Raw genomic sequence first — 26388 nt, 5'->3', positions numbered from 1 at the left:
TACAAAAATATTCAATTTTAGCTCTGAGTGAAAAGTGTTTTTCATGTATTCCCAAGGCTGCTTGGTTGGGGTTTTTTTTGTCCTTCTGTACAGTGACCTACCCTCTGGGAAAAAAAAGAAACTTGCCAGAGCAAGGCATATTTGCAACTTGAGCAACTCCTGTCTAAACCACATCTGTAAGCTTTTTTGTAAATGAATTAAAATACAGTTATGCCTTTGACACTAAAATTGATGTGGTCCATTTTCCCATCCAAATAGTCTTTAACTGTGTTTGAAAGATCTGTTCAAAGATGATATTGCTGCTGGTCTTCTTCTGTGTTGATTTGCTTCTGTAGAAATGTGTATGGTTTTTTGGTTGTTTTTCCTTTTCTTTATCTTTTAGGTTTTGACAAATAGTCCAGTATTTGGATCAAATGACAATAACATGAGACATCTCTCCATATTCTAGCACTTTAGGTGTGATAATTATTTCTTTCTAGCATTTGGTAATCACTTGTCTGGAGTTTCATGTTTAGCCTCTCTAAAAATCTTGTTAATCCAGCAGGAATTGACTGATGATGATACAGTTCAGTGAAACCTACGTGTTAGCCAAGGTGGGGCTAAAACTGGTTCCCATGTGGAGGCTGTTTGCAGAGCAGTGTCCTTTCCCTACCTGAGGAAGCCTGTGCTGAACTCAGAACTGTAACATGTCAGTTCTCACCTGTTCCTGTGTCCTGTGTGCATGCAGGCAGGAGGCCATATTACTCTGAGTACAGATTACTGTGATTATATTGCTGTAGGTAGTTTCTCCATTTGAAAATGAATCGTGTTTTCATCTGCATGCTGGTTTATTGAAATAACAATTTAGAGTAAAAACAATTCAGTAATTTGATTTGGTTTCAGTAATTGTAGAATTCAGCTGTTAATCACAAACTGAATTCTTTAATTTCTATTAATGACTATTAAAAGTTTCTATTTTCATGGGAACAGAGAAAGTGGGAGAATTTAAGTTCAGGCAAAACTTCAACAGCTGCAATCCTACAAAAAGCTCAGCTTGGATGAAGTACACTCAGGACTGGGACATGCTATTGCAAGTAACCAGCATAGTGATCCTGCTCCCTGCACACTACTTTACTGACACAACTCTCCCTGTACTCCTTCCCCCATAAATAGTGTGTTTTCCCTCTGCAGAAAGCAAGAAATATGATGTCTGCTCCTTCTGGGCTGCATAACTAAAGCTGCTGCTTGTAATCCAATTTCAGAATAAAGACAGCTGAATGAAGAATCATAACATCCAAAACATAATCAGGATAGCTGTAGTCCATCAGCATAGGAATAACAAAATGCCAGTAACCAACAGTGGCAGGCAACACACCTGAATCTGATGTTAGTCAAGCTGAGGAAGAACTCCTTAAGTTATAGAAGATATATGGTACAAGTGAGGGGAAAATTCAGTGTCTAGTAGTTCAGATGTGCTTTTTGCTTTACAATCTTATACTTGCCAAGAGTGTTTATGACTTACTTTGAAAAGTTCAGCTAACAAAACCTATGAAGTATTGATATACAAAGAGACACCAGCATTTTGTCTCAATTTTCAGAGCAGGTTTTCAAGATTTCTCTCCTGCTCAAGGAGGGGGTGGCCAATGTTCTGGTCGCTGTGTGTGCAAAGGCAGATGGGCGAATGTACCTGCCTGACTTTCCCGTGTGACAGCTGTACCCATTAGTCTGCATTTGCTATCTCAGTGTCTCTACTGCCATATGTTCTTTGTCTTTAAATAAACAGGTGTATAATAGTTAAGACAGATGTGAATAGCAAAAGGGCATAAGCAGAAGAATGATTTGGAACAAGACTCAAATGATTGATCCTGACATCAGTAGTCTTAACCAGTTTATGGTAGAACTGGATTAGTACGTGCCTTACAGTTGCTTTCACTGTTCCTGTCATTGGAAGGGTATCTTTAATCAACTTAAAATTTTAGTTTCTATCTGTCTTCTTATGACTCACTAGTGTTTGTAATTACATCCTTTTTGAGCTTAGCAGCTTGCCTGTTGCTTACTAATATACTTGAAGGGTGTTGCAGATTAGTTTTGTAGACAGCCTAGTCAGTGTCGACAGCAGAGAGTTTCATGCAACTGTTTTTGTTTTGTTTAATTTAATTTCATCGGTACAGACTCATTGAGGTAAATACTTTCTTGAAATGCCTTAGAAAACAATAGTATTAAAAGCATTAAATATAAACATGAAGGAATTAGCATTAAATTACAGAGAAATGGCAGGTGGAAATGTAATCATGTAGACAGATAGTTTATAGCAAGGTGTATTGTTGGTTGCGCATACTTCCTTCAAAAAGATATCAGGAGTATGTCAGTGGATGCAGTGGACAGATGTAGTTTCCCCTGTCAGGGAGGGGTTCTTTGTTTTCAATTTTTTCCTGAATTGTGAGGTCTAGAAAGTTATTGTTTTTTTAGAGAAGAGCATCTTTGAAAACAATGCCTGCTGTTATGTCTGATCATCTTCTTCCTTTTCCTTGGCACCAATCTACCACGTCTAGTTATGAACAAACATAGCTCTTAAACATGAATGAGATTCTCATTGTTTGCTACCTGCACCTGATTTCTTTCTTCCCCAGCCCTTGGTGTTAATGAACATTAGTTCACAATAGTTTCCTGTTCCCCTAATGTGTTTTAGAACAGTCAGTCTTAAGATTAAAGAGGATAAATGAGAAACCTTAAAAAAGCCTTTTTAGAGTTGCTTATCAGAGTTTGATTCCAACATTGATAGCATAAGCTAAGGATTTATGAATCAAACACCGTTCTGAACTGCATTCTCCAATACTGTTTTTAATCTGATTTGTTGCTGCTACTTGTGTATTTATATTTCTTCTTAAGGTATCAGGAGGAAGTAGTGTATCCTAAATAAGACATCAGAACCCAATTTAGCCTAAGCAAACCTTAGCATTTGTTGCTAGGAAGACAGAAAATACTAGTCCAATTCAACTTGATTTTGAAAGAGCAACCCCATGTAAGTTTGCTGGGAGAATACAGAGAAATCCCAGGTGAGCTGAGAAGACTCTATAGCAAATTTACTGCAGGATTCTCTCCTTTATAACCCATTCAGTTTTTCAGGGAAAAACACTGGAATGAGCTCTGCACTGGTATATCCTCCTTGATGATCTGCCGTGGTTGAGTGGCCCACTGGAGTTCTAATGCCCACCATGGGAAGTGTTTGCATGTGGGGCTGAAAGCCTGACACAAGTCTGGAACTTCCACTCTCCCCAGGAACCAAAGGGTTGTTGTTTTGTGATGGAGAGGGCAAGGTCAACATCCATGGCCCTAGAAAAGTAAACAGAATTTTTAACAGATAAAATCCTATCCTTACAGCAATTGATGTCTGTTTTGCCATTCTTCTGAGCACACTCAAGATTTCACCAGGGAATTTATTTTCTTGTACTTGTTTCTCCCATTCCCTAGAATATAGAAACTTGACTACACTCACTGCAATTCATGTGCCTTTTGGACATGGTAGCTGACAGCTCCTGGATATGCATTCTATAATTCAGCCTTTAGGTTTCAAATGCTGCCTTAGATGCAAATGTAAGGTAAGCATATTATCAATGTGACCTGCACATACTTGTTGTCTTTTCGCCATACGATCTCTATGCATCATCATGTTTCCTTCTTCACATTCTATTAATTTTTTATGAGCTTCATTAGAACTGTGAAGCACAAGCTGTTTTCATGTAGAGGGTTTTTATGGTGACTAAACATTGGAGAAAAGAAAACAAATAATTGTCCCACTATACATATTGCCTAGAATGAACAGATTGATTTAAAATGCACTGCTCCAGTGCTTTGTATAGGCACCAGGCTTGTATGATTCAGTTCTTACTTTCTGGCCTTCAGTTTGCTAATACTGATTTTCCAGTTTGTCACTTTTTTTAGCTGTTTCCTTTTTAACTAATAGATGATGTTTATGTGTGTTGCTTTCATTGGAGGAGTAAACATTGAATAAAATCATTAGGTAAGAATAAATGCTAGGTCTTTTTTGAAGTTAGTAACCTACATTTCAAAAAATTACTTCTTTTTCTTGCACTTTTGATCTTAGATGTCACATGTAACAAATGTATGAAACTTGCTGTACTTCTAAGAACAAAGCTAATGTTTAAGGTCCATTTATGTCATTTATATTTTCCAATGTCAGTGAGCATGTGTAAATATAAATGCTTTATTTTACTTTGAGTTCCACTCTATTCTTGGCTTCATAAATACTTTGTAATAGGGATTTCAATGCACTTGACTGTGTGAATGAAAAAACCGAGCAGTAATAAAAAAAATGTATTCTTTTCTGAATACTAGTAACATAATTTTGAAACCCTCCTGTCATATGTAACTTTTCCATGATGCCTGGTGTTTATCAATAATGCAATTTTTTACTCTTTACTCCATCAGGTGTCTTTGTGTTTCTTCAGTTGTGTTTGCTGATCTCTGAATCTTTTAGTTGTTTGCTTAGCTTTTTGAGACAGAGAAACCAAAACAATACTATTATTTCATTGAACAATGAGCCTTTGACTTAAGTAGCAGTAAAGTACTATTGTTGTTTTCTTCTTATGTCCCATATTTCTATTATATATTTCTATATATATGATAATAAAAATATATATTTCTATATATTTCTGTATATTTCTATTATCATAAATTGATGATTTTGTATAATTTTTACAGTGCTGTGCCCTTATCCTGAAAGACTGTACAGATTTAAAACCCAGTCACATTTTAACCTGACCACAAATGGTCATTTTCATCAAAACAAAATGTAGTATGGCATCTACTTGTCCATACCCTTTTATTTTTGTTCCCTATATTGTCTTTTTTTAAACCCAAAAATGTGCCATCTGCAACTCTGTCATGTTACTTTTAAATTCTTTCCAGAGACTGGATGAATGCATTAAACACCTTTCATTTTCGATGTGGTTTTGATCCCCCATGGCCTGGTAGTTGTTTGCTATATTCAGGGCTGCTGGTTCAGTTTGTGCTGAGCAGTTCTGAGGGGGTGACACTGCAGTTTGCTGCAGATCCCATCACCTCCAGGCTGCTGGAGTCTGTGGCCAGGGGGTTTGTCCAAGGCTCTTCACAAGGGCAGCTGAGTTACATGAACAAGTTTCACTTCAGGCCTGTCTTCACTGACACCTCCAAAGATCTGTGCTGGTTTGCTCTCGTATCAGTTCAATGTTTTCAGTGAACTGATCTGAAACCCTTTAAAGTGGGACTCTGCACACCTCAGGTGTTTCACTGTTCAAGAAAGCAATGGACTAAGCTCTGCACTAGAAGGACAGTACTTCTTGTTTCTGTTGCCAGTGCAGAGTGCAATTAACCCACATCCTCTTTAATTGCAAGGCACACGGTAAATAAAACTCATGGAGCTTCGGTCTGGTGCTGTAACTGCCGAAATTAACAGATATTAATTGGTCCACCTCTCCCTGAGCAAGCTTTTCAAATACCTTGTTCATAAGACTCAAATTTCATGTCAGCAATAAAAGCAGGGGTTTTGCTGACATTCTAGTGCAAGTCAGCTGTCTGCCCCTGCACTCTGTTTTTGTAAAGATGGTACTGAGGCTTCACAGCCAAGAAGGTCAGTTTGAGACAGCAGCTGAAGGAGACAGTATTTTCTGCCTGCTGGTTGCACTGGGCTGGATAGATGGACTCTGGTCATGTTGCCTGCGTGGATTTTTTTTTCTTTTTTTCTTCCTTATTTTGATTCATCATGCTCTACTGTAGTCATTTGCACAAAGGATGCTTTTAAAAGAGTAATGAGTGCTTTCCTGTTTGCCAGTTGGTTAAACTGAACTTTGTGTCCCAGTTCTTTACGATTCACTCACACAAGACCTAAAATATTCAAGACTGGTAGGGGGGCAAAAAGCTCTGTCTGGCTCATGCTGTTTCGAGAAAAAGGGAGCCTTGGGGTGGAGCGGGGGGAACCCTGCAAATACCTACAAATTATGCAGTGTTCTTGCTGTCCATGAATAGTTTCTCTTATGAGTGAGTGAAGCTGTATTTTTGGACTCACAGACCAAGCAACTTTGGTACAGCTGGCTTTTCTCCAAAGTTTTTGTGCTTAATCTATTTATTTTTATTATTTTAAAAATATATTGATCAATTGCTTGAAAGTAATCTGAGGGTTTGAGTCAAACATCCAGTGTCCAATTTGCCTTGTCTGTGATAGTACTGCAGATCATCTTCCTGGGCAGCAAGGCTCTATTGAGCATTCTAGCAGTGTGTCTGTGTTTTAGGAGAAATTTTATTCTCTGGTATTTCATCTTTCTACTGAGAACTGCCTCATGCTTGCAGAAGAAGTCAGAAGGTGAATCAAATTCAGATTTCAGACTGTTATTATTTACCTTTTGCTGCACCTTGTAAATAATGCCATGAAATTACAGTTTTATCCTTAAATAAGAGCATAAATATAATACACATGCACACTTCTGAGTATAGGGGCCTCTGTGACCTCAGGACCTATCCTTCAATTGGAAATATGGTAACTTCTACTTCTGAACCCAGTGGAGATGGAGTTTAGGTTACCTTGATCGGCTTCAATTGTGTTTCATCTTAGAACTTATTTCAGATGAGTTGGTACTTTTGTGGTTTAGCCTACCTGCCTTTCAGGCAGGTGAGAATAATCCAATTTTGTTGCAGGTTTTGAGAGAATTAGTAATTTTTTTACTTTAAAAACACATGTGCAGTAATGAGATGACAAAATTTATTGGCCATTATAAAAACCTTCTGATGTATTCTATTTTTAACTACAGGGTGTTCCAGTGGCTATTAGAACAAATGCATGTTACCAGCTTTCCTGATTGTTTCTCAAAACATCTGCATTGCAAAGATCAGTCTTCAGAGCTGTAAAAATGAAAAGATGTCTCATGAAAAACTATAGTATCTAGTTAAAAGTGAAAATTGCAGTTCAATAAGTTGAGGTGACTTTAAAAAAATGTGCTAAAATGAACAGATTCCTATTGCACTTGGTTTAAGGATTATCTCTTTGGTTTAAGAAGTGTCTCTTTGGTGGTATCACCAGCAAAAGTAAAGTAAAAAATCTCCTTTATGTCATACACTCTAACCAGTATTGTAGCACTAAACTTGTTTCAGCAGTTACAAAGATAATTTTACCACTAAGTCTTTGTGGAATTAAAGTGCTTGTCAGAGCATTTTTTAATTAATCCTACATGGATAGGTACATTGGAGCTGAATTTTAGGTATATTTCTAATAAAGGCAAGATTGTTAGGGCTCATGATTCTAATAATGAGACTGGTTTTGGGACTTAGCCTCTTGTTGGGTTTTAACAATTCAGGCTGAAATGTAGCAAAGTAGGCATCTAAAACTGAAGGGGAAAAAAAGAGGGAGGAAAGAAGGAATATGTGTATGTGTGTATTTAAAACTATATATGTACTTCAGAGGGCAGATTAGGACATAATTTATGAAGAGGAAAAACTATTGATCTTCTTCTTCTGGAGTAGAGTGTTTCCCAGTTGGGAAGATGGTGGCCTTTGAGTAGCAGTCATCAAGAAGATTCTTTTGTCATTTAAAAAAAAAATCTACCCAGTGTTGGCTAAGCTGATACACAGCTGAATAACTGTGGTTTGTAAGTACTCACAAGGGACCTCCTTGGCTTAAGAAGAGAAAATCTCAGAAGATCTCCTCATGTCTGCCCATGTTTGAACTGCTCCCAGCTTTGACTGCTAACCAGCGTGTTCAGGCGCCGGCTGGATTTACCAGCTGAGCAGGCAAAACCGGGCAGCAGCAGTGAGGCCAGACCTCTCTGGCAGCTGGTGAGAGTCACACAGACACAGAAATTGGTCATTTCATCAGTGTCTAGTCATAGAGCTTTAGATTTCAGCTGCATACTCTGTCTATCAGAAAAATCACAGCATTTACTCTGTTACATCCCTTGTCCTGTGCTTGTCGGGACGTTTGTGTGTTCTGCTATCAAAAGTATGTGATATTTCCCACCTGAAAACATATGGAAGCTGAGAGATTGTTAAAGTGGATAATTTTGAATATGTTACTGTTGAACTGATCTAATTTAAATTGACTGCAACTTATTTTACTGTATCTGTTCAAAATGGAATATTAATTTACAAATAGTGGAGTAATACACAGTTTAAATGTTCAGTTACATTATTTTTTTAAATTACTCTTCACAGTTCGTTTTTCTAGTAGGAGCAAGCTGTAAAACCTGAAATCATACTGTGAGCAATAGAAATGTTGGAATTCACTTGAATAACATGAAACATCATCTCAATTTTCTCTCTAAAGGTTAAATATTTGTAGTGTCATTTATTCCATCACCTCCCTGTCTGCTCCTTGAGCTACCTGGTTAGAGGTGTGCACACAGAGGGATGCACCCCCTCACATCCCTGCCTGAGGCTCTGGCTCCTGTGGTTACACAGGCAGTCAGGGTTAGCTCAGGTACACCTGTTCTGGCTTGACTTGCAGTTACTGAAGTGTCAATTAAATCTAAATGTGGTCCATCTGCTTTCTGAACTGCAGTGACTGCTTAGAGTAAGGGGAAGTGAGGCTTGTGCATCATTGCTTTTGGTCAAATATCCAAAGTGTTTTCATACATAAATTTTCTCAAGTTCAGTCATCTCAAGTTAGACTTGAATTTTTTTGGAACTGAACATTTGGGTTCATTATAAATCGTCTAAAAATCCCAATGTAATCACTCTTTGTACGAAGAAATCACCATGGTTAACTTCTGTGCATGTAAAAGTATCATGGGCTAATTAAAATAAAATCTTATGAGTTGGGCAGTTAGTGTTCTGAATTGTTTTCACTGCTGAGTCGACCCACATCTTTCTTCAGCCTGCAGCCTGCTGCAGGGGTTAGCAGGTCTGGGAATTTAGCATTAGCCAGTGCCTGTTGGGAGCTTATTTTTACCTGGTCCTTGGTAAACAGTTGTTCTTAAACTGGGACATGGCAGGTGTGCAAGGGAATAATGGGAGAGCTCATGAAACATGAGATTTGTTTCACTTCTCACTGCCCACACAAACTTCCCCCCCACCCCCAGTTTTCCTTCCCTTTTCTCCCGTTCTTTCCTGAGCTGTCTGCAGATCTCTCTTGTGTACTGTTTCCAAGCACAAGTTAAGCAGTGACCTCCTGCTTCTTGGGTCCATTCCTGTCGGGTCTTACTGCTTGGGAACTGCGCCCTCACATACTGAGTCCATCCTTTCTTCTGTTACTCTTTTGTTTCTTGCACATTGTTTTTTGTTAAGTCTTTGGGTTATCCACTTGTGTTTACCCTGTTTTAAGCAAGGTAACAAGCAGCTAATCTTTTTCTTGTAGCCATTGTCAGTAGTTGCTTATGCCTTGTACTGAGTGTACTATACTGTTACTAACCAAAACATTCCTTAATGTGGAGTTTTAAACTGAGCAAGGTAAACTCAAAACAGACAAGTCCCCATGGTGCAAGTCATGAGCCAGCACATGATAATATAATACTTTGATGGTTTTGATAATAATTTAGAATGCTAAATTATTTCACCAGATATAGATCTATGACTCTGTATTTCATTGGACCGTCTCTTGTATGATCCTCATTCTTTCCACCATTACTTTAATGCCAGGTACAGAAGAACTGTTTTATTGAGGTTAAAGTATTTGCTGTTATTGGTTATTACTATTTGGTTAGTGTTCATATCTAAATCAGAGTGCCTGTTGTGCTAAGCACTCTGCAAACATCTTTGAAGAGACAGTCTCTGCTCCAAAGAGTGGAGCAGATTAATACTTTAGTTTTTTCACCTTACTACTTAATGCTGCTTTTTTTGCACATTGGTTACATTTATCTAAGGGATATCTATGCCACTTGTTCATCTCTGTGGTAATAGTCATGATAATTAAGTAGCAAATTTTTGTCTGGATTAAATGGAGCTTCCTAAAGAATTGGAAAAAAAAGCCCAGTGTATCATCATATGTTGAAAGACTCATGTTCAGTGAGATGCTGCTGGGAGCTTGTGTCTTAAAAAGGAGTGTTTCCTGCTTTTTAAAGGTTTGGTTAGAATCAGGAGTTAATTATAACTTTCCTGCATGTGTCTTAGGATTCAGACTGCTGTGTTTTGAGTTCTACAAGTGTGCAAGATTATTATTTAAAATTTCTGAGCTGATGTTGACTGTCCAAACACTGGGGGGGGTCTTCTCTGACCCCTGTAAGGTGCATCTGATGAAGTAAGCATGTTGGAAATACTTTTTCTGTTGCCTTGGACAGGTGAAAATACACTGTGAACTCAAGAGATCATTGGTTTCATCCACTGTAGTTTCTCTTCTTTACTAGAAGAGGTCTTTAGTAAAGACCTTACAAATTCTGGTCATACAAGTCTGGAACACAGCAGTATCGGTTGTAAGAGATTACAGCTGTCTTTGTTAATTACTCTTTTGTTACTGCTCATTAGTGCAGTGCCCGCACTTCTCTCTACTCTTTCTCCCTCACCTTAGTCCACAGGGGTCCAGATTGTGGATTTTGCTGGTCGTTTTTTAATCAGTGTCTATCTGCAGAAACTTGTTAGTCAGGAACCTGTCTGACAGAAAGTTGTCATTTGTTTCATCATTGATACCTATAGTAATGTTTGCTGTAAATCGTGTAACATTCTTCCAGTCTTCTCTTAGGAAGTTTTTATGCCTTTTTTAACACATCCCTTTTATCTTACAAAGCTGTTCATTTTGGCTCACCCATGTTGTGTTCTGCTATCCTTTTTGATTCTAAGATTTTTCCAGGATGAAATACATTTTTGCTTTACAAGGCTTTCTTAAATGTACCTTCTCTACTAGTTTATTCCAGTCTGTAATAGCAGGGGCTTAGTCTGTACTCCATGAAAGCTTTGAGATACTACCTTTTATAAATACTGCAGTGAACTAGACTATTTCACTTTAAAGCTTTGATTGCTTGATGGTAGGTTTCAGCTTTGAATCCTCTTTCTCTATTTAATGATCTGGCTCGGGTTGTTGGACTGGTGCTGGAGCTGTCTCTGGTCATTGCTCTGGGTGTCAAATAGGCTGCAGAGTCGAACACTTTCCCAGAACATGCATGTGCATGGAAGGCCTCTTAAAAAGAAAGATTTTTAGCCTTTGCCATTTTGTTGTTATTTATTCTCCAGCGTTCAGTGGTGCATTTGCTTGGTCAAGAATTTGCAGTGAGTTTTTAGAATCTCTGTTTTATTTTATGCAACATGAATCTGTGCTTTTTTTCAGCTGCCTTGCAGGAACTCCTCCTGTCAGATTAGCATGGTCTAGTGGTCTGCATCCAGGCTAGGAAAAGAGCCTTTAATCCCTCATCTGATGTTGAGTGCATTGATCCTCTCCTTTTCAGTATGCTGTGAATGACTGTGAATGTATGTCCTTATTGACTGGCATTATCCTCCTCCAGGCAAGTTCCTCTCTCCATTCAAGACACACTGGTGTATAGATGTGAAAATCCTATTTCTATGTTGATGTCCAAACTCATACTCTCCTTCCTGGTCTTTTTGTCAACATTTGCCCCGAGAGGCTCCTTAGGGAGTGGGGATAGTCTTGGCAGCAGAAATGGGTCAGAAGGGGCAGAAATTTTCACATAGCCCTACCAGTCAGTACCTCAGTGTCCCTCACCAGTAACTAGTTTCCCTGGCATTCTAACCTGAGTATTTTCCCCAAAGGATTAGTTCACTGCCTTAGATTGTCCCTTAGTGAAGCTAGGATGATGTTCTCTTCACAGGATTAGGTGAGGATTAGCTAGTGTTTATCAGCGACTTGGAGATAAAAGAAGTGCTTTGTTTACATGCATCTTTCAGAATGCCTGGTCTGGATCACTTGGTAGTGCTCAACTCTGCATTAGAGAAACATCTGATTTAGGATACTGTTATACGATAGTTGCCAACATGTGCATATATATTTAGAAGTGAATCCTGCTTCTCGAAAACTGAAGCATTTTACGATTTGAAAATATTCAGTCCTGTTCTCTTTTTGTGTTGACACATAGAATTTTGTGGACATTCTGGAAATATCAACAGTATTTCTGGCCTAATGACTGTAAGTACTTCTAAAGGTAGAAAGAAACACATTGCCATCTTTCAAAAGTTACCTTCCTAGACAGACAGATAATGTCTGCTGTTACCTTTCCATACCAAATATCCCTAGTTCATGAATTATAGTAGCTGGAAGCTGAAATTCAGAGTGTTTCTTCTGCTTCTTTTATAATTTCTGAAAATAAAGGTTTTGCAGCAACTGGAATCAGCTAACAGTCTTGTTGAAAATACATCTTGTTCTTCTGTAGCGATGTTGGCTCTGTGGGGCTTTCTTAGTAACATGAACAGATATGACTCAGAAGACAGAGAGAGAACAACTATGTTGTGTAGGAAGTTAAGAAATGGGCCTTTTTACCATTTTGTTTTGGCCAACACCACAGTTAAGCTGCAATGCCTATCTTTTTTATTTTGCTTTTTTTTTGCTTCTTGACAGCCAGTAGAACTGGAGCTGGTATCCTGAATTGATCTTTACAATCCATGAGAAATCCAAGAGAGAACAAACGAGATGTTCTCAACAGTATGTGGTGTTTTGAAATGCTAAATTTCTAGTTTTCATAGCATCAAACTGCACATTGCTAATGCAGATTGTTTTATATTGCAATAGGAAAGATTAGAGATGGGTATTGCATAAAAATATTATTTTAATTGGGCCAAATTTAAATTATTTGGCTTTTGGAGGCCTTTCTTATATGGAAAACCTCTAATCAGGAAGAAAATGTAGTAGAAACTTTTCTGTAAGTAAAATACAGGGTGAAAAGTATGCAGCAAGAGGGGGGAAGGTGGGGGTACATGATAAAATTCCACCTTCTTGGATCCCATCTAATTATCTTCTCTCATTAAGTAGACACCACCCTCAGGTCTGGTCCTTGTTCCCTGAGTTTCTGTTATTCCCAAGGGTTCTCCTCATCTCTTCCTCCACCCTTATGTTTTCAAAATTACCACAGTCTATTCCCCTCAGAGAAAATGTTGTAATACTTGACTGCAAATTTGTTCTTTCATTCAACCAGCTCCTTTCAGAAAACGTTCCTGTGTTAATTTCCCTGAGAAATTTTTGCCCATGACATCTTGGTTTTGAAATTTTATTGCGTTTCTTTCAAGTTCCTTATGGAAGGAGTCAGTCCTTACGTGTTTGTGAAAGGCCATTTGTTTAGTCCCCAGACATTAAGTAGCCAGGCACAGTCTGTATATAGTAACATATCTATAACCTTTCAGAAACCTTATCTATAACATACTATCTTATCTTTTGCTCTAATTTATCTTGGGTTTTATCCTCTGTTCTATCCACTTTCCCACATTTCTTAGTTTACATCAGTAAAATTTAAAATATCATGTGCTGGACTAGCATGGAAGTACTTCTTAATGTATGAAGGAGAAGTTACACTTTGTATTGTACACTTGAAATTGTGTATTGAAGGAGAAACGATCATACTGGTAGTAAATGTAAGAGATTGAGCTTCAGACCACTAAAATTACTTAAAATATTTTCCACAAACTTCAGAAGCAGGAGCTAATCCAAAATTATTCTGGCCAAGAAGGTAGAATTTTATTTACCATCTGCTTGGATAGCATCTTAGTGTGTTTTACATTAATATTTGATGTCCTGATGTCCATTCTGATTTTGATTCTTCTTTCCAGATGTGCTGGGAACATGAAATATGGTTGCTGTTTCGATAGGGTGTTTGCTCAGTGCTTTTTTTACAGACTGCTGCTTTCCTACAGGCAGTGAAAATGAATCTCTGTCCCTGGGAAAAGCTCTGCAGAATTAACGGTGCTTGAAGTCTTGGGAAATACTCCGTGTCCCTTGCTGCCCTCTCTCTTCCTTTATCTTCTCTTCCTCAGTACATGCTCTCCTCAGTTTTAGCTTCCAAAGATGAAAATCTTACCCTGATAATGTCTTGTGGGTATTACAGCCTTGCTTAAACTGCAGGCTCTGTTGGTCATGTCAGGTTGTATTCCAGTCATTTTCCCAGAAAATGCCCCAAGGAGCTGCATACAACTCATTTGAAATGGTTTCCTATTTGTGTTTGTTACTACTGCCGTGGGATTGTTTAAGCATCCAAAAAACTTGGTTTGTTTTATTTTTAAAATCATACTTTTGCACTGTTCTGACAGATTTGCTGTAGAAAATCAGTGCTGAAATCTGGTTCCGAGTGTGATTAGGGGATGTGTTACTTCCTCTGCCTCCTCACCCCGGTCCGTTCCCAGGAGGGCAGGGCAGGCTCACGCTGCAGACGGGCTCAGCATCAGGAGCAGCTCCAGCGTGTGACATTCCTGCTGGGCTGGACCAGGAGCCTCTCCAGAGTGTGACATCCCTGCTGGGCTGGACCAGGAGCCTCTCCAGAGTGTGACATCCCTGCTGGGCTGGACCAGGAGCCTCTCCAGAGTGTGACATCCCTGCTGGGCTGGACTGGGAGCTTCTCCAGAGTATGGCATCCATGCTGGGCTGGATCAGGAGCTTCTCCAGCGTGTGACATCCCTGCTGGGCTGGACCAGGAGCCTCTCCAGAGTGTGGCATCCATGCTGGGCTGGACCAGGAGCCTCTCCAGAGTGTGGCATCCATGCTGGGCTGGACCAGGAGCTTCTCCAGAGTGTGACATCCATGCTGGGCTGGACAAAGAGCCTCTCCAGAGTGTGACATCCATGCTGGGCTGGACCAGGAGCCTCTCCAGCGTGTGACATCCCTGTTGGGCTGGATCAGGAGCTGCTCCAGTATGTGGCATCTCTGCTGGACTGGACCAGAAGCCTCTCCAGAGTGTGAGATCCATGCTGGGCTGGACCAGGAGCATCCCCAGCGTGTGGCATCCCTGCTGGGCTGGACCAGGAGCCTCTCCAGAGTGTGACATCCCTGCTGGGCTGGACCAGGAGCCTCTCCAGAGTGTGACATCCCTGCTGGGCTGGACCGGGAGCTTCTCCAGAGTATGGCATCCATGCTGGGCTGGATCAGGAGCTTCTCCAGCGTGTGACATCCCTGCTGGGCTGGACCAGAAGCCTCTCCAGAGTGTGAGATCCATGCTGGGCTGGACCAGGAGCGTCCCCAGCGTGTGGCATCCATGCTGGGCTGGACCAGGAGCCTCCCCAGCGTGTGACATCCCTGCTGGGCTGTCTGGCTGCCGTTCGCACCCGCCCACCCCTCCTGGCCGCCGCGCTCTGGCCCATGCGCCTTTTCAGGGGCTGAGAGAAGATGTCAATGAGAGGGGCGGGCGGGTTCGCTGAGCTGCCGGAGCAATTGATTGTTGTCTGCCTCTCTGAGCAGTCTGTCTGCGCAGCAGCACACGAGCCACTTTTGCACAATACCCTGCTAATGCCCTAGTCAGCAGCTTCCAAAGGAAGAACAGTATTTAAAAAAGAAATAATAGCAGTCCTCTGTGAGCCGCAGTGAGTGCATGGACCTGAGCTAAATTGGGAAAGCTAAAGCTTATTTCATGCAATATTATTAGAATTATTTGGGTTTCCAAAGGCACGATCACATATATGTATGTGTTGCTGGCCAGCTTTTCCACGTGACTCGGCTAGATCCAAATGCAGTTATTTATAGATGGCAGGAGCAGTGATGCCATTATCTTACAGCACTCCAGTCCTGGAATTACAGCACTTGTGTGCAGGGAGAGGCATCCAGGTGTCCTCTGTGAGAATTTAGGCAGGCTACTTTTCTGCAAATATCCATTATAAGAGGTAGTCACAAATTACCCTTTCCCTCTCCCCCAATTCTTTTTTATTTTCAGACAGAGAAAGGAAGAGTATTGAAAAATCAGTTTGGGCTGTGATTTCTACCGGCTTCTTCCCTAGATGCTTGTAAAAACAATTAGCCACGTTCATTTTTATACCTCTCCCCTCTTCCATAGATAACCTCTTTCTACCTATGTAAAATGATAAACATGCCCCTGAAGACAAGGAAACAGCAATTTCTAATCTGTCTAAAACTAATGTTCGTACTTAGGCTTTTAAATAAAAGTCTCTTGCTGCAGCCCTGTGTGTGCTTGTAGCTCGGCTAATTGCACTGAGGCTGCTCCGTGTGCACTCGAGCCCTGTCGGGGTAGCAGCTGCCTGGTCCCGCCTCTGCGGAGCGCTGGGGCCACACTCTGAGCCACGGCCGGGATTTCATGTGGCTCGGGGAAAGCCAAATTCATGTCCAGGAGAAAAAAAAAAAAAAAAAACATTTTAAGAAAGAGAAACAAGGAAAAAGAATATTTAAAAAAAATTTATTTTTAAAAAGCTGGTCGGGTTCACGGGGTGGTCACACAAAGAAATGCTGAAATGCTTCAGCACAGCTGGGAGTGTGCAGGCTACAGCAGAGCATGGGCACAGACGGCAGAAGATGATGGGGCTACCTCAAGGCAGTACTGCTGCTGAACACTTTGTATGGTGAAGCTACAACTAAAATAATCTGAAGGTCGGGGTAGGGTTGTTTAGTTGCTTCTTATTTTATGCCAGCTTGAGTTTTCTTTGTGGCCCTAATTGTAACACAGCATAGATGATTTGCTTCTTCTGATTTATTGGCAATAATTAAAATAAACATAGTGTATGTGGGGTCTTTTGGGGTATCAAAATGCATTTACACGAGCATCCATGGCTCACAAAGTCTGCTGCTGTAATACAACCATGCTTCAGGTGGGAGACGTCCATTAGCCCAGACGACACAGCTAGTAGACATGGAATTTTAAGGACACAGAAGCCCTTCTCTTGCTCGGATTAGTTACCAAGTTCCCAGTGCAGCTTGGGAACAATTATTTGGTATTTGACTTTGGTATATTAATTGAATGTTAATTAATTAGGCAGTTCTCAAGAAAAGGTGATTGGTACCAGAGGAGCAGAGCAGGTTGCTAGTAAAGGAAGATGACAAGGTTTGTGGGGTTGGTGGGACCAGAGGGAAAAAAGAGAAGTAATGACTCTGTTAGAAAACTACCTCATCAACTAGGCAGTGAGTTGGGAAGCACTGCTACCTTGAAACTGCAGTGCATGCACACGTCTGTCTGCCCTGTATTGTTCGAGCACAAATCAGGCTAAAAACTGCTGTAGGCTGAGTTTCTCTTTCCTGATGTCCTTAACTATTTTCATATTCAGCACTTAGAGATTATTTTACATAGTTGTAGTATTTCTTTCAGAATGAAGAGTGAGTGGAAGGATAGTGTTAGAGTACTTCTAGCTTAGTTCTGTTCAAGTACAAAGTTTGGATAGTATGAAAAACGGTCCTGCAACCCCCAACCTTGAAAGCAAGCATTTTTTTTCCTTCTGCAATTATAGAGAAGTTGGCAAAGTTTGTATTACACTAATCATACAAATAAAAAAAAATCTGAGGACACCTGATAAAACATTCTTTTCCTGTAAAAATATAAAATAATGTAAAGTTAAAGCAAAGAGCAAGACGGCAGAACCAAAAAGCAAAAGTTCCTAAAATAGCTTTTCTGAGTTCTGGCTGTGCAGTGTTAACTTTGGAAACACGTTTCTGCTATAAATTTTGGTAGTGTGGTTTTTGTAATTTTTTTCCCCTCCTTGAAAGCCTCTCCAGATGTTTTACAGTTGTTGTTTGAAAATGTTCCATGGCAGGCACAGAGACTGCGGGCACAGAGCAGTAACCCCTTGATGTGGTGGTTGTGGTTTTTCCTTGCGAAGAGAGGAAGGTGTACGATCCTCTCTGTTCTGTCACAAATGGTGTGACCTTCAGCACATCACCTGCTCTCAGTTTCTTTCATCTTTAAAACTTAGTCAGTAAGCCATGTGGCTGGATGGCCACTTCAGCAGTCTCTGCAGGAGCTCTCCACACTGTAGCTGAGATGTCTTTTTGGGATAATTGTGAATACAAGCCAGATTTAAATGTTTTCCCAATGCAGACTGATTGAATTTCCTCTGTTCACAAACATAGATTTCATTTGATTCTAGAAGACTTCAAAAAGTCATCTATGCCTTGCCTCTTTGGCTGAAGAATCCATTCTCCCTAGATCTATATCTGACCTTTCCTCTGCATCTCCATTTATGGAAATTCCTCATCTTACCCCTTAGGGTATTAAAGAGCATCCTAATATCTAACCTGTGTCTTTATCTCTATATATTGGTGTTTCTGTGGGTATAGTTAATGCTTTGTTACTCAGTAAATCAGAATACTGCTGTCAATCTTCCTTCTTGTAAAAAAAAAAAAAAAAAAGCTCAATCCAAACCCACCAAAAACACTTATCTATGTAGTAGTTTCCTGCGGGGTATATTGATAAGGCTTTTTTCTAATAATTCTGATTACTTTTCTCCCCCTACTGTGGCTGTACATTGTGGTGGGGTAGAGAGAAAGGAGAACTGTGCATCTCCCAGACTTGGGTCCCACTCATGCATCCGAGGAGGCTGGTTGGGTGTGCTTTGGCAGCATAGCACAGCTACTGCCTTCATTGGCCCTCTGAAGAATCTGATAATGCTCATTTCTGTTAGTGACTATTGGTTTAGTAGTTTGGTAAGCCTTAAGTTTCCTGCCATTTTGTGTTGGGTTCAGCTAGACCTAATTTCCCTTGCTTATTTATGAGAATGTCATGTTAAGCATGTTTAGCATGACTAAAATCAAACTAATCTACGGTCGAGGTGTCTGCTAGTGTAAAGAAAATACAGAGGGTAAAGCATGATTTGTTTCTGAAAAGTCAATTTTGGTTGTTATTAATTTTTACTTTCCCTTGGTCCTTTTGAATAATTTGGGTTTGGTTTCCATGATAGGAAGCTGAACCTCCAATTCTGTGGTTATTCCTTCCTTTCTTTTAATGACAGACACCAGATTCTCCCTCTTCCAGACTTCCATTGTTTTACTGATTGTGTATGGCTTCCTTGTGTACCAACTCTTCTTAAATTAATCTGTTGGGTTTTTTCCTAGCACTTTTAGATGTTAGTGGTGGTGTTAGCTCAGGAGTTGTTTACAGTAGTAATTGGAGGGCTGAGGATGGATTAAATGAAACTGAGCCTCTCACCTGTAGGTCACAGTTTTGTCTGTAGCCAAAGATGGGTTCAAGTGTGTCAGTCTCATTTTTCAGATGTCTGGATTATATGTGAAATCTGTTGATGACTAGAACTGGCATTACAAAACAAAAGTGTACAGCAGCAATGAAAGATGCTGTTGTTTGAAATCTAAGCAGTGAAACCAACAATTGGATGAGTAAGAAAACAAGCAGCCTAATGCTATTGGAGTGCATTTCCTTGGAAAGCCTTATCCAAGATTCACTTGCTGGTAGCCTATTCACCAGTATTGTCTTCTCTTTATATAATGGGCTGTGTTTTCAGATGTAGCAGCTTGGGTAGAGCTAAGCCTAAATGAGATGCTTACATATTTTATCTGGGTCTGTACAGAGTGTTTAGTGCTTGCCAAATTGAGCCATTGTTGCAATGTTTTGTAATGTATTACTTCAAAGTTAATGTAGTGAATCTGGTAAGATCCTATGCCAAGTTTTGGCAAGTGTAGAAGGAAATTAGGGAATCCCAGTTCCACTGAAGGCATGGGGTGAGGATAGCAGTATTCAAATCTGTGTCTCCAGCATGTACTACTCCATTTGGCAAGAGCCTTTGGGGAAGCTGACATATATATGTGTCTTGAGAGGTATTTGTGAAGAATTGAAGATATGCCAAGGCAAGCGGAACCCATATTCAAGACCAGATTTTGCACATGGTGTCAGTCTCGTTCAGCAGTCCTGCAACCACACGCTGAATAACTCTCAGGTTTGCAGTAAGGATTTTATTGAATAAAACCTCTGTTAATTAATGTGATACTACATTCAGTTTAATTAGGTGTTCCCTTCATTATCTGTTTTCCTACGAACCTGCATGATTTTTTGTATTTTAATTGTAATACATAATTGCATTACAGATCCTACTGGGGCAAAGCTGGATATTTCTGCAGGACACAGCTGTAGCTATAGTAATGAAGGAGGCATTCTTGATAAAGGACATTACTTAGATATTAGGGGTAGAAATGTGTGTCATGCCCTGTTCCACAACGTTGAACTGTGGCTGTCAACTTTGTGTTCTGTTGTCACTAACAGGGAAGTTCATGCCTCCCAAATGAGGGAGCCAGCTGCCCCCTTGCTCTGCTGGGGAATTCAGTTCCATGCAGTTTGCCATGCAGTTGCTGGGATGAGGACTTTTTAAATCTGTGTGCCTTTGGAGGGGGTTTTCTTCACTACAGTGGCCAGGTTTGTGTTGGTACTTTCTAGATAAAATCAGTCAGTTATGTGGACTCGTAAGCTAACATCACTGATTTTGCCTGATGGAGAAAAGCAGTCACAATCCTCGGGTGCTCCAGAAAAGCAGCCAGCTGGGGTGCAAGCAGACACCTGGGAATAAGCACTGGCTCTGTGCCTTGGGCTGCTGTGTACCAAGTGGGCATCTGCTAGCAGCCAGCGAGATAGGCCTGGGAGGAGGGATGGACTCCCTGGGAACTGCTTTTGGGTCCATGTTGAACAGCCAGACTGCTGAGAAATTAATACTTTTGCTCTGTAATTGGCTTTGCATGTACTCCTTTTGTGCTGTCAGAGTTGAGGCAGACACCGAGCAGAAGCTCGTGTAATGGCACAGTAGGGATAGGGCTGATCTGTCACAGGGTTAGGTCATGGGGCAGTGCCTTGAGAGAACTGCAGAGGGACAAACACAAATCTCTGCTAATGGGCTGTTACATCCTGGGTTTGTGGCCTTGCTTTGCTGCCCTGACCCACTGTCCGACAGGTGAGCCAGCCACTGCCAGGCTCTGCTGGAGTATGCAAGGAGGAGAGCTGAAGGAAAATCAATCCTTGAAATAGTTTGGCATGACTGGTTTCTCCCTCTCTCCTTTTCCTAGCTCTTTAAAAGCAAAATGGCTTTTAAAACACAAGGAAAACATCTGATTTTCAGTTTCACGAAATTTCAAAGATTCCATCCTTTTAATGCAATTGACCTTATTTTTCTAATACTGTCAGCACATTGAGATTTAGGTAGTTAACATTTTCAATGTATTTTTCCAAACGTGATACAGTCTCCATTTTTCTTTGTAGAAAGAATAATTCCTCTAAATAACCAAGACAATAGTTATTTCTACTCCTCTCATTCTCTCCTCATTGCTGCTCCCCTTCCCTCCCCACCAAATTACCTCACTGGATGTTTTATAAAAACTGTATTTAGATTGCAGTCTGTAGAGGAATGAGTAGAAAGCACTCAGTACCTCTGTATTCTACTTATCTGGAATTCTCCATGTGAAAAAAATACAAACTTGTTTCTAAAAGCAATATAAAATCAATGGATATGATTGGTGAAAAATGATGTATTTTCTTACTTATGCAGTGAATATCTTTTCAGCCAAATGCATTTCCTTCTGAGGCATGAAACCAATCTAGCAAGATGGTGCTGAGCAGATAGTTCTCCAAATCAAACTCCTCCTTTTTTCCTAATATTTTCATTGCAGCGAGGAAGAAATACGGGTCTGCCAGTCTGCCTATTGAACTATCTACTGCAGCTTAACTGCAGCAAGGAAGCAGTAATCCTATTGTGCTCTTCCAGCAGTCTCCCGGGAAGCAGAAGGCATTGAAATTACTGAGCTGTTGTCCTATCCCCTCCTCACCTGTCTTTGTGGCTGTAAATATAGTGTCTGCCTGTAAATAACAGTTTGCTGCACCTTTAAGCATGTTCCCTAACAAGAGGCAGCGATTTACTGAGGTGATAAGCTGTAACTAATACTAGGGTATCATAATAGGTAAATAGATTAGCGCTGTGCTTCTCTGTATTTTGCTTTCTAGGGAGCCGCGGGCTCATGCACTCGGAGGTGCTTACTGTGGCACTTGGCACGGTGCTGAGTACAAGCAGGCAGTGCAGGATTGCAGCTCCCCGTGCTGGGTGGGTGCAGCTGGTGAAATGCAGCAGTGCCTCTGGGGGTACCATTGACTGCCTGGTTTCTTTACTTTTTCTGTTCCCTGGCCCAAAAAGAGTTGTAATGGGCCGTACCAGTCTTCTGTGCTGTGGCTATAAATTGCTATCACATTTGAGCTGCGTCCATCACATAATATTTGCAGGTATGCCAGCATCGTTTGTTGTTAAGAAGTATTAAGTGGTACAAGCAGCCTGGGCATGGTCTGTGGCTTCACCCAGCTCAAGCTCCTTGATTTTCCTGATGGAAGGGCCCCAGCACTTATCAAGCAGTTGTGATGCTGCTGCTGGGTGATGAGCACTCATGACTATGAGGGATGGAAAGGTGCCACGGAGCAAGCAGTGGAGGCCTTTCTTTCTGTACTGCCTGGCAGGTTTTCGGCACAAAAGGGCCCTTACAGGAAAGGAACAGTACCAGGGGATGTGGCCGGTCCTAATAATTGTGTTGCAAATCTTGTGATATTTGGCATGTTCTTAAAGACTTGGCTCCTAGAGGCAGGGGATTAAATAACAATTGCTTCCTTTCTCTTTCAAGTAAGGCTTAGCTCTGTGGTTGCAGAGAAATGCTTAAAATGTGACTTGGGCTGACTGGGAAAAAAAAATTGCCTTCCAGCTTTCTTTCCCCTCCTTGTCCCCAGGATGCCAACACGGATGCATTGCCATGCCTTATGATTTTTTTCAATGAAAGAATTTAAAAGTAGTATGTTATGGACATAAAGTGTTGCCAGCTTTGGGTGTGTGGGAGTATTTATGAGTATTTTAAGTAGAGGTCCGTCACATTCTGTGCTGAGACACTTGCCATGTCTGGTCCTCTTCAAAGAATAGAAAAACAAAAATGGGACTGGGTAGCAGCAAGCTGAATATCTCTGAATTGATTTTTTTCTCTTGCTTCCTTAGGGAAACCCCTTGAGCTAGTTGTAATTGAAATCTCTCTTATTTTTAAATCTGTATTTCTGCTTTTCACAAATGTGAAAGCTGAGGCTGCTCATGTCTGTGTTGGTTTCTTAGCGCAGTCGTCATTAGCAAATCAGTATTGATTTATTCCTATGGAAATAGATCAGTGCTAAAAGTAAAATGCAATCCCATTAAGAATGATACAGATTTTGCAGATGGAGAAAAGTAGGTCAAATATTACACCAATCATCCCAGAGAGTGTCCCTTTAAGCCAAATAAATGTGTGAATACACTTTAACTGTCAGTACGTTATTTGATTGCCATTATTCTGCATCTTTTTGCATGAGCTAGCAGAGGCCTCTAGGACTGAATAGGGTTTGAAAGAAAATGTCAATTTTGGTGTATTAACCAGGTTGTATTTTACACCTGGGCTATGTGCAGGGCTTCTCGGGGGGATGTGTGCACATTCAAGGATTCTTCCTTTCCTCTCATTGCAACAGTTGAGTTCAAGTTAAGCAGGAAAGGCACATCATTGTATGCAAGGGACATTGTAGCAATGCAGCAGAGGAACACGATTTAAATCTGATCATTAAACTGCCGCAGCAAGGGGCTGCGAGAGACGGTGTGGATGGTCCATCTGCAAAATCTGTGCTCCTGTTGTACAAGGAGGAGGGGCGGAGGGGGAGAAAAAGCAGCTGCTTGGCTGTGCTAGGAGAGGGTGAGACTGACTGTTGGCACCATCTGTAGCTGTCCTTTGTGCTTGCTGCTTTATCTGTTCATTATAGTATGATACTGAAATTCTCGTGCTTTGAGTGTAAATGAGTTGAGATACGCCTAATACTGTCAGCATAAAAAGCAGTAACTAAGTACACTAAAGATGAATAGTGTAATCTGTAAATTCATTTTGAGTTTGTTTTATCTTGCTTGAATAGCCCAGGAAGTGATGTTCTCCAGAAGCCAGCTGTACCAGATGTGTGTTGGCAGGGTATATATTCGTCTTACCGAGCAAAGAGCAGAGCAGTGGAGGTGGATGGGGCTGGAGAGATGGGAGGCTGCCCTGTGTTTTCCTGCAGAAGAGAGCAGACTCCTTTAGAGGGAGGATAGAGCAGGTCGGAGGGGAGCTGGTAACTCCTAAGGTGGCTACACACAGCTTTGTTTTCATTCCATGCATAAGTACCAACACAGGGAAGAGAGTGATTATTATACACGGTACATGAGTTGAAATGTCCCGGGGGAGGAAAGGTTGAACCTCTCCATAATGAGTGCTGTGATAGGGATGAGTAAATTTGCTAGGTTTTTTACCTGCAGTCTCTTCGTTTCTAAAAACATGAATCCTTTCCAGATAACTTGTAGAATAAAACCATCCAGCTTATCTTGAGGACCTCTTTGTGCTTTGATGGTTTACATTTTCCCTTTATAAATCTGCGTACTGGATATTGGCAATAGTAATAATTCATTAAGATGTTTTCTTATGTTCACCTCACCAAAACAATGCTCTCATTGGCATATTCTTTTTCCACACTGCCTTTTTTTTTTTCCCCGAGCAGGTTTGGCTTTTGTTTGCAGATTCATGCCCTCAGATCCATTGGGCTGTTGCTTTTTATCTTACTTGTCAAGTGCACATAGGTGTGCAGAAGGAGCAACTCCCTTCTCCCATCATAGCCTCGTCTAAGATGGATGATTCTGTAGTAATTACACTGGGCTGTGAAAGTGCTCAGCATCCACTATTACTCATCCACTATTACTGTGTGATGGCTGCGTTAAGTGTTCGCAGAACACTCTGTTCGTGTTTCCCGAGCTCCAGCGGCTGTGGCGCAAGGGAAGGAACCCTGCGAGGCAGGAATTTGTGTCTCCAGGCGGCTGGAAAGGGGGAGGGGGGCCTTTGTCACTGGCACATTAGTAATGATATGCCAGGGATAAAAGGTGAGTATAATTTGATCAAATGCTTGTTGACAGATTCCTTGGCTAATAGAGAAGCAGCTTAGACTGACACTCGTTGCTGGAACATTTCACAGAGCTGGAGGGGATGCTTTTTGTAGGCTACATGTGAGGCTGACAATTTCCGAGTGACCATATTTAGTTACATAAAGAAACGATGTCCCTTTTTTGTCACAGCAGAGCTCTAAAATGCCTCCCTAAACACCGCTCTTGACCTGCTTGATAAATGCAATAAAATTACTACCTCTTCTTTGTCCAAATGTGTGATTAATTCACAGCAATGGCCCAGGCTATAGATATTTTTCTTGGGTGGTCATTTAACTTGAGAAAATCCAATTGTTTCTTGTACTGAAAAACCATACTTGTGTGTGTTTTTGGTAAAGCAGGTTCCTTATTTTCCCTCACAAATATTACTTTACAGTTAGTTTCTTTGGAATTTGTTCTGTGTTAACAGTACATGTGAGTAGCTACTGTGAAGAGAAGGTGGTGTAACCTGTAATGATAGTTAGCTACTGCTTGTGATTATTTTATTTGGTATTAAAAAAAAAATTACAAAATTAAGATATGAAAGCAGAAGCCTCAATTTTAGAGGATTCTGCACTTGTGTCTTTTAAACGAGCAAGCCTGAAATTACATCTAGAGCTCTTACTACTCTGAACCACTGCAGCAGCTTGGGTTTTCAGTAGTCTTCTGGTTCTCACTCACCCATATAATCTGTTGATTTGTGTTCAGTTTGCAACACCTCAGGAAAGCACTTAGTTAAAAATTAAACATGAAGCATTTTTTTGTTCTGAGGGTTTTGTAAAGCATCCTTTAAAGAAGAAAAAACCCCAAGCACTTCCACTTTAGAAGCTGATTTCTTTCCACTGCAGGATTTTCCAATTAGTCTGCACTTTGTTCCAGTGAAACTCCTCACTGTGTCCTCATACCTGGCTGGCTTTTTACCAGAGCCACTTGTGATGTTGGAATTAAATAGGCAGCTTTGAGGCTCAGGTGGATGTTGCTGGAGGCTTTGTGGGGTGTCTTGGCTGGGTGCACTCATAGGAGCCAGATTTCACTTGCAGTCACTCTCGAGGGCTCTGCTTACTGCAGAGTAGGTGGTTTCTGTAACAGGGCCTGATATTCTCTGAGTGTGAGTGCATAAGGGAGAAGCCACATTTTCAGGAATAATGACCCCTTTCATGTCTTTAGGAGGAGTTGCATGCTCTTTTTCCCTCTAAGAAATCTCTGCATCTTCATAGTTCGTAAGCGTGATTTTCCTGTAAGCACAGAATTACCCTCATTGACTACAAGATTAGGCACATAATGGAAATACACATTTAGGGGTTGTGCTGGGTCAGATATAGATTTAAGTGCCTAACTTTGTATCCATACATCATTCTCCTGTTTATCTATTCAAGAATAGTAGCTCATAGCAGTTTTGGAAATTAATTCATGCATATGAGTTTCTCTCCAATTAATATTTTGAAAAAAAACAGCTTCTCCCCTCTGTAAATGATGTCTTTTCTATGTTTTTGTTTCTATTAGTGTGAAATTAATTATTCTGCATTTTACTTCACTTGTAACGGCTATCCCATGTCCTTTTGCTTCATCCGTTCTTCATCTCTGTGCTGCTCAGACAAGTTCTCTTGTGCCTTCTGGGCTGTGCAGAATGTTTGTAACTTGGGTGAAAATGTTCTA

At 40.7% G+C, this 26388-nt stretch overlaps 1 protein-coding gene across 11 annotated transcripts in view; it reads left to right on the top strand.

Moving 5' to 3' along the window:
• Window positions 1-26388, top strand: part of ZMIZ1 (zinc finger MIZ-type containing 1) — a 346693-nt gene that overhangs the window by 268599 nt on the left and 51706 nt on the right. The window lies entirely within an intron of this gene.

Source organism: Sturnus vulgaris, chromosome 8 (assembly GCF_052056855.1).
Source record: "Sturnus vulgaris isolate bStuVul1 chromosome 8, bStuVul1.hap1, whole genome shotgun sequence".
Taxonomy (NCBI): Eukaryota; Metazoa; Chordata; class Aves; order Passeriformes; family Sturnidae; genus Sturnus; species Sturnus vulgaris.
Note: the sequence above shows the minus strand (reverse complement) of the source record. Positions and strands in the feature narration are given on the sequence as shown.